The following is a 9,343-nucleotide window of genomic DNA, read 5'->3' on the forward strand; positions in this document are numbered from 1 at the left end:
TGTTGCTGTGTTATTAAACTTACTTGGTGTCTCCTGGTGGATATGATCAGGAGATAGCCTTCCCTTTTCGCATGTAATGCTTGTTGTTGTTATGTGCCGTGGAGTCGGTTCCAACTCATAGCGACCCTGTACAGGGTTTCCGAGGCTGTAAATCTTTACAGAAGCAGAAAGCCTCATCTTTCTCCTGCAGAGAAGCTGATAGTTTCAAACTGCTGACCTTGTGGTTCGCAGCCCGATTCGTAACCACTACACTACACCTGTTTTGGGCTCTTGTCTCAATGGTGGAATATTATGGGGTATGCTTGTAGCTTGGCTATATTGGCACGATTTCTGTCTCTTCTTGGGTAATGTAGGGAGAAAAAGCTCCAGGAAAGATGTGTGAACAAAAGGACCAATAGCAGAAGCAATATCAAAGCAGAGACAAAAACCACTACTTTGAAACAAGAATAAAATGTGGCTGACTGTCCAGTCGCCTTGCTACACAGGCAGTGTGTGTGCACTGTAGAGGCGTCCAGCAGTGGGTGGGGGTGTCCACTCACTCGGGCCCCACCTCTAATCACCACCGTGGAGGTGTGCAGATTGATACTGAGAAGTTAATGGGAGAAAGATTGTCTACTGTTTTTTCTCTGAAGGTCAATTAGGTATCTGCATGTGCACAGCATAATTATCAAAATAGCTGTATCCTTTTATGTTGGGGTTTTACAAATTGTTCATATGGTTTGTCTGTCTGGCCAGACCTGCTTCTTTCATGCTGGGTAGGCCGGAGTAAAGGATCCCGCAAAAGTTAACTATAGGGTGGCGACACAGAGGCAGAAGTCATAAGCAACAGCCAAAGAATTTGCCCTTGGACTGATGGGGCTCTTTCTCTCTGTGCCATGGGGAAACTGGGCTCAACGCTGGTCTTTTTTTGGGGGTGTGCCTCCACCTGCCTGAAGGCATCCATGCTGGGCAAAGAAAGTGTGAGAGGGAAGAGGAGGAAAAAGTATGTAGAATCCCCCCACAACTCCTTTTGCAAATGTCACTGCACCACTCTTAGTGTGGTTTCACTGTGCTGGTCTGGCTATATTCTCGCCCTCTGTACTCTGCCCAGGCGGGGTGGCTGCAGAGGGAGTCCCGTGTCTCGACTGATTCCTAAAACACAATATTTTCCTTTATACTGTGTTTTTTCCACTGGCAAGTGCGGGAAACTGATACCCTGCACCTTATGCTAGATCCAGAGCTCTGGTACTGTTCCGTTAAAGCAGCTTCTCTGGGTTTTCAGTCCCTCCTTTATGGAGCCTGTCCTACCTGACTCTGCTCTATTGCCACCAAAACCAGAAATACCTCCGAAGCTGTAAATCTTTACAGGAGCAAAAAACCTCATCTTTCTCCTGTGGAACCTTGGTAGTTTCGAAGTACTGACCTTAAGATTAGCAGCCCAACTCGTAACCACTACGCTACTGGAACTCCATAAAGAAGGTTTATATCTAGGAAATGGCTCACATAATTGTAGTTTGACAAGTCCTAAGCCCATGGGTTGGATGACAAGCTCGAGGCTTCTGACTCACTCCCAGTTTGTAGGTTGTCTTAGTACTCTTTTGATGAGCATCAAGTTGGTTCTGACTCATAGCAACCCTGTATAGCGTTTTTGAGGAGTTTTTGGTCGGCTTGAACTGCTGACCTTGTAATTAGCAGTCCAGTGCTTATCCTACAGTGTCACACAATGATTCCTTCAAAATCTTACAACCTTGTAAACCCTATAGGGAAGTTGTACCCTATCATATAGGGTCACTATGATTTCAGAATTGAATGGAAAAGCTTGTTTTTTTCTTTGTTTTTGAATGACTAGTGAAGATGCATCACACATCTGTCAGTTTGTCTTACTGTGGTGGTTTGTGTATTGCTGTGATTCTGGAAGCTATTCCACTGGTATTTCAAATACCAGCAGGTATTTCACACATGGTTCATAGGTTCTAGTGGCTTCCAGACTAAGAACAGAATAGAAAGAAGGAATAGGCCATCCACTTCTGAGGGATTAGCCCCTAAAACCTTATGAATAGAATTGAAATATTGCCTGATCCAGTGCCAGAAGATAATACTCTCATGTTGGAACAGAGAGGAACAAAATTCACTACATCTGTGGCATGATGTTAACAATATAAAGCAAGTAAAAGGTTATTAAGAAAGGAAAGAAAGAAAAGACCATAGAGGATGTCATAAGACTCTGACGCTTGCTATTGAACATAGAATAGCTAAAGTGAATGGAAGAAATTATGAAGGAGCTGAGCAGAAAATGTCAAAGGACAGTTTGAGGAGATAAATTATAACATTGTAATGTGTAAGACCTGGAAATAGAAAAGCAAGAGGGAAGAACACTCTCAGCATTTCTCAAGCTGAAAAAATTCTAGCCTTGACTTGCAATATTAAAGGAGAAAATCCACCACTGCTCTATCAGTTTGTCATAATGTGGTGGTTTGTGTGTTGCTGTGATGATGGTAGCTATGCCACCAGTATTTTAAATACCAGTAGGGTCTCCCATGATGGACAAGTTTTAGACTAAAGTAGACTAGGAAGAAGGAAAGGTGGAGCACTTCTGAATGGTTAATCACTGTATACCTTATGAATAGCAGTGGGACATTGTCTGATGTAGCACCAGATGAACCCCTCAGATTGGAAGGCACTCAAAATATGACTTGGGAAGTGCTGCCACCTCAACATAGAGTTGATTTTACTGATGTGGGTGGAGCAAAGGACCTTCTTTTGCTGATGGGTCACAATTCAAAATGAGAAGAAACAGTTGTAAAAATCCATTAATAATCAGAATGTATGAAGTATGAATCTAGGAAAATTGGAAACCCTATGGGGCAGTTCTGCATCCTATATGGTCGCCATGATACAGAACGACTTGGAGTTTGGTTGTTGTTGTTAAGTGCCGTCAAGTTGGGCCCAACCCATTGCAACCCTGTATTAGGGTTTCCAAGGAGCAGCTGGTGAACTTGAACTTCAGGCCTCCCAGTTCAAAGTGAACTGTGCAGTTCAGTACATTAACCTACAGCACCACACCAGTGGATGTAATTCCATCAGGGAATAGGGGTTCTTTGATATGTTGATGAGGCTATATTGTGTAGGATGCCTCTTAAGCCAATCACTTTTGAGATATTAGAAGATCAGATTATGCAGAGACAAGGAAGCACAGATAGGGGAAGGTAGACGTCATGCCACATAAAGATCACCAAAGAACAAAGAAACCAGCAACACCACAAAAAAAATAGTAAGTCAATTCAATTCATAGCTTTTGATAATTGTAGTGAATGCAAATGGATTAAATTTACCAGTCAAGAGACAGAGAGTAGCAGACTATGTAATCAAACAGGATCTTTCAATATGCTGTCTATAAGAGACACATCAAAAAGAAGGAGACAGCCTAAATGCACATCAATAGACGAATGGTTAAACACACCTTGATGTATCTACACAACAGAATTCTATGCAAAGTTAAAGAATAATGATGAATCTGCAAATCAACTCACAACATGGATGAACCTGAAGGAGATTATGCTGAGTGAAATTGGTCAATTACAAAAGGACAAATACTGTTTGAGAATACTGTTGTAAAAAGTTAAGAAAAGGTTTTATTGATAAAAGAAGCATTCTATTATGGCTTACATGGTGGGGGGGCATACACTTAATATGCAATAAGAGGAAGTTTGGCAGAGGAAAGGTGAAGGTAGCAGGAGACACTGGGAAGAATGCAAGCGTTACAGTGAATAGAGGTAAATACTTTTAACTGATGATAAATGGAGGTGATTTCAATCATTGTAATAAAGCAAAGTATATGATGTGTTGAATGTAAAACTGATCTGCTCCATTCACAATAAAAAGTTAAAAAAAAAAAAAATTCCCAAGGAACTGAGGAACAGAAGCTGAAAAGGGACAAGGAAGTTATCCCAGAGCGAACACATTGAGGAAATCTAATCCTAGAGTAGATCTCCTGAATTTGGAGATCCTGTTGGGTATGAAAGAGGAGAACATCCCCAACCCTACCCCGCCACACAAACATCAGAAAGCAAAACAGAATAAACAAGAAAGCAACCAACAATGAAAAGAGAAAATAATTAATGAGCAAAAAGAATTAAAAACAGGCAAGGACAAGAAAAAAAGTATATAATAACTAAAAAGAGAATAGAGGGACAGGAAAAAGAGAAAATAATGATAAGAGAAAATAAATGGAAAGAATAAAAATTAAAATAATCCTTAGTAAAACCAGGGAGTGGGAAGATGAAAAGATAGTAGAGACTGGTAAAGAAAGATCAAAAAGGTGGGGGTAGAAGAAGGGAAATGAGAGACTGAAGAAAAGGAAAAACAAAAGAGATAGAAAAGAGAAAATTCAAGGAAAATTAGAAGGAGGAGGAGACAGAAGAATCAACAAAAACAATGAAACAACAAAAGAAAAAATCAACCCCCAACACAAAAACAAAAAAGTAGTACAGCTTTTGGACCCAGAGAAGAGAAAACTCTGGGGGTGTTCCTACGAACCAAGATCTCATGAAGTGGTTGTGGGAGGGATGTAGCAGCAGAGATCCTGGCCCTAGATTGAGTTCCTATCAGCCTCAGTATTATCTGTGTTCATGGCACCCGTTCTGGAAGTAGTTTGTGGAGACCCTTGATGTAGCTGGTTTCAGTGTCTGTTAGGACCACAGGGCAGCTTGAGGGTAGTGTTGACTGCTGGTCTGGTGGCTCTACGGATTCATATTGTCAGGATCGTCTTAGGTAGCTAAAGACACAAATTCATTTTCACCAGGATTAAAAGAGATTCTAAAGGTAGGTCTTGCCTTTTTAATCTCCTAATTGAACTACATGGTATATAATCCAACAACATTAGATAATGATTATTTTCACAATACTCACTGAATGCCCAAGAAAATTGGGAGGAAAACACTAGAGGTGTTATTGAATGAAAGTAACTTTCTATGATGACTTATATTGCCAGTGATAAATGAGGAAGACATGTAAAATTGACTTAGCAAAATTTCTACAATATATTGTTAAATGACAACAACAAGAAGATGAATAGAAGTATATATTACTTGGTAACATTTTTCTAAGGAAGATTAAAGCAGCTCCACTATACATGACAGTGTAAAACTGGGTTAAGTATACATACATGATTATAATGTTGATTGCATGTGGAACTGGTTGTGGGGGAAATATGTAAGAAAGAAAGGCTGTTAACAAAAAAAATGGGAGTAATGAGTTGTCACCATTAATTTTAAGAGTTATACATTGATGCCATTAATTTTAATATAGGGATGTATATAAGTGGAGGATTTGGGAGTGTATTTTTGTATATGATAAGAGTGTAGTGTGTATTTATCTATTTTGTGTTGATTCCTCCTTTGAGAACTTAAGAGTCACCACTGAATATTTTCAGTGGCTGAAGTCTGATTTGGGAGCTTGATAAGAGGTAAACAATTATATTAGGCAAAATGGTTAAAAGAAAATCATATGTTCCAAGTAGTTTTAATATCCTATGAAGAGCAGTGGATTACAAGTTGGGTTGCTAACCAAAAGCCCAGTCACTCTGGTGGAGAAAGATGAGGCTTTCTGCTCCAGTAAAGAATGTTTTTTTGCTTCTGAATGTTAATTTAATTTCCCTGTACATTTCTGCCCATGAGTCGACAGAAACCAAGCGTGCACAAGTTATAATATTTACCTGTTTGAGACATTCAAGTCAATTCAAATGGCAAGAGCAGAATTCAATCAGTCACTAGTGAAATGTTTAAAATGTATATAAACAACAAAAAAAGTTTTTATAAGATAAAAAATAATCTTCCACAATGCAACAAATGGCAAATTACTGAAATTTTAACTCTTTAGATGATTTCAGTTCAGTTTTTGGTTTTGAAATCTAGAGACAGTCAAAAAGAACACATGGTGAAAGAATTTCTGTTTCTACATTTTTCTTTCTTGCTTTGACTACTTATTTACATTGTTTAAAGATGACGATGATGAAAGTGTTTTTGCATAGCCTTTAGGTGTCCAAAAAGTTTATTCTGGGGTGGAAATTCATCAAGGCAGGTTGAACCCATTTGTTGTTCAACAGGTTTTTTCATATCTTTGGCTTTCTTTCCTTTGGGTTTAGGAACACTTTTAATTTCACTTTTTAGATCTTCACACTGCTTGGTGGCCTCTGTGACACTGATGTTTTCTTGCGGACGGCCTCACAATTTTTTGGCACTGCATTGATTTAAGTTAGTATCTTCTGAATCAGTCTTTTCTCCCCCAGTTCCATTCTCATTGAGACTGTCATCATAACTCTTCTAGTTTCTGTTTTTCTTCTTTTTTTAATAATTGTTGTAACTAAAATTTTATTCCAAATAAAGTACTTTATATTTTGCAAACATAATGATTTTTGCCCTTTTCACTTGCCCAAATCATTCGTGATTTGTAACTAAACACACACACACACAAAAAAAAGACAAACAAAATACTTTCTGACAGAAATATATCTGGGACAAAGCAGGTGGAGACTGATTTACACGGCTATAATGGACAAAGACACAGAATCATTCAGGAGCACCTGAAGCCTTAAGGGCCCAGTCTACTCATCACCACTCCCTCCCTCTGTGACCCAGGGAGTCATCTCCTAAGCCCACAAGTGGAGATGTTTTCCTGTATGAAGGTCAATTCATAAGGTTTTTCTCCATCAAAAGTAACACAGTTACATCAGTTAGGTCTTTCCAGTTCTGTGACTCTGAAGCAAGCAATTAAACTCTGAAGTCACTGCCCACTCAACAGAGTTTCAATAGCAAGATGTGACAAAACTTTCTCATACTCATATAAAGTTAACCTGTTAACCATGATTTTCAGAAAAGCAACAAGTGCTTTACGTATTTTGTTTATAATCTTTACCTCCAACATTAGGAAATTCCAAAGCAAAGCAAACCAAACATAACACAATAGCATGAAAGTACTTAACACCACTGAATTATATACTCAATGGTTAGTTTTATGTTTTGTATATTTTACCACATACGCACAACTAAACAAAACAAAACCCCCATAGTTCAAACAAACATTTTCAGTGAAAAGGACACTATCTCCTGTCCTTTTTACCAGATTTCCTCTTTGCAGAGAGTGTTTGGGTTTCATATCAAACACATGTCTGTCTGCCTCCCCTTTCCTTCCCAAGCGATTCATCTTCTTCTGAGCCTTCTTCATCATTGTCTTGGCTTTTTTCACCATCTTGACATCCCGAAGACCAGAAACATCATGGGGTGTTTGAGAACAACTACGACTCCGGGCTACAGAAGAGGGTGGAACAGAGTCTTCGCGTTTTCTTTTTCTAGTGACACTTCGAGATCTTATTGCCTGGGCTGCATAGTGAGCATTGTCTTTATCATCCATGTCAACACCAAGACTTCTCATCTCATTTCCAAAACATTCCGTTGAACCTTCTTAGCAGTCCGAGGCATTCTGGGTCCCTGCGTATTCTCCTTTGATTGCAGAATTTTCAGTTTCTTCTTCTCTCTAATTTGACTGGCTAACTGTTGGATCTCTGCCATTTCCTCATCGTCACTTTCAGAGTCACTGTCATATTCTCCAGCAGCTGATCTTACTTCGTCTTTTTCTAACTCTTGCAATTTCCTCATGATGTCAGGATCAATATAATCAGCTACGTTGTGGCCATCCCAGATCTCTGGTATCTCATCATACCTTTCAGAGGAATTCAGTAAATCCCAGTACTTTTGAAGATCCAAAATATAATCATCTCCCATTTCCAGCTCAATATCTTGTTCCCTTTTCTTTCTAGGCTCCTCAATCTCCATTCTCTTCTTTTGGGCCACTACTCCTGCTGGGATGAAGGGAGGTCTCTCCTTATCATCTCTTTTGTTTGGTACAGCTAAATGCAATCTGTTCAGCACCTCATTCACTTTATTGCCTTTCATTTTGGTTTCAACTCGATGAGTTAACCTTAACCTTAATAACACCATCCTCAGTCAGAGTGCTGGTCTCTATTACAGGAAATCCTTCGGTCTGCAAATCTACAAATATTTTCTGATCGTCTTCACAAAGTTCAGCTATTCTCTTCACATCACATTTGTTTGCTACAACTATAAGTGGCTTATTGATAAAGAGAGGCTTAATGTTTTGGAAGAGTTTGAGCTGCTCCTTCAATCCATGCCCACATTGCTCAGACAGATCCATTATATACAGGACAGTGGCGCACAGGTGGGCCAGGGCCGTGATGGCCTGCATTTCAATGGTGTTCCGGTCCTCCAGAGGATGGTCCAAAATTCCTGGAGTGTCCACCACCTGCCAATGAAGATACTTATAATCCATGTGCCCAACAAACCAAGATTTAGTTGTAAAGGCATAAGGCTAAACATCCACATTGGCTCTTGTCACCTTATTGATGAAGCTGGATTTTCCAACATTTGGGTACCCACACAAAAGCAGAGTTCTGGTATTCGGATCAGTGGTTGGCAAACGGGATAAATGCTGATGCACTTGCTCCAAGTATTCCAAGCTCTGTTTCTGTCTTTTGATAATAGTACACATCCGTCCAAGGGCAGCACGTTTCAGCTGTTTGCAGCGGTACAGAGAATCTCTGTTTTTCATAAGACGTACATAATCTTTGGCAACACTGTCCACTAAATTTTTGGCAATATTTACTTGTCCTAGAGCCAACTTGTAATGATCTTTGTCATAGAGAATATTCATCAAATCAGCATAAAATGGATGGATATCATCCAATTTGGGGAAATCTGTTAAAATCTGAGAGAGTCTGTCATGGTAATTCTGTTGAGTAAATTTGACTTTCCTCATGTAAAAATGTCTAATGCGATGAATTTGGTAATGTTTATGAATAACTGTTGGAGTCTTTCGTTGAGTCTTCGATAATGTCAGATCAATAAAGTCCTTGGCGGATGGAACCACCATAATCTTCTTGAAGTTCTAGTGCGCCATGTCCGCTGCTGGGAGTCCACAATCAGAAACCCTTAGACAATTTCATGAGAAAACAGTGGCGTGTCCTTTCTTCTTTTTTTTTTTTAGAAAGCTTTTGTTTGGGTGACTCTTCCACTTCTACATCAGAATTGGCATTCAATGTATTTTCATCAGTTGGAGGTCCCTGAAAATTTTTCTTTTAATAAGGCAACCATTTCATGATGCTTCTTTGATTTTTCATGACTCTTCGTAGCTTTTCTTTTTTTTAATGTTTTATTGTGAATTATATGATAGTTTACATGGGAGAACATTAGTTTTACATTCATTGTATCGTATATCGTTTCATTGCCATAGTTACAATCCCCTCTATGCATCTTCAACCAACCAAAGGGTATACCCTGCAAGTCTGCCCCCC

General features: G+C 39.2%; 2 pseudogenes; both read right to left on the minus strand.

The window, feature by feature from the left end:
* Positions 1-5,930: 5,930 nt before the first annotated feature.
* Positions 5,931-9,343, minus strand: part of LOC102832066 — a 5,039-nt pseudogene continuing 1,626 nt past the window's right edge.
* LOC102831684 lies at positions 7,076-8,949 on the minus strand (annotated as a pseudogene).

This window comes from Chrysochloris asiatica, unplaced genomic scaffold (assembly GCF_000296735.1).
Source record: "Chrysochloris asiatica unplaced genomic scaffold, ChrAsi1.0 scaffold00252, whole genome shotgun sequence".
NCBI classification, from domain to species: Eukaryota; Metazoa; Chordata; class Mammalia; order Afrosoricida; family Chrysochloridae; genus Chrysochloris; species Chrysochloris asiatica.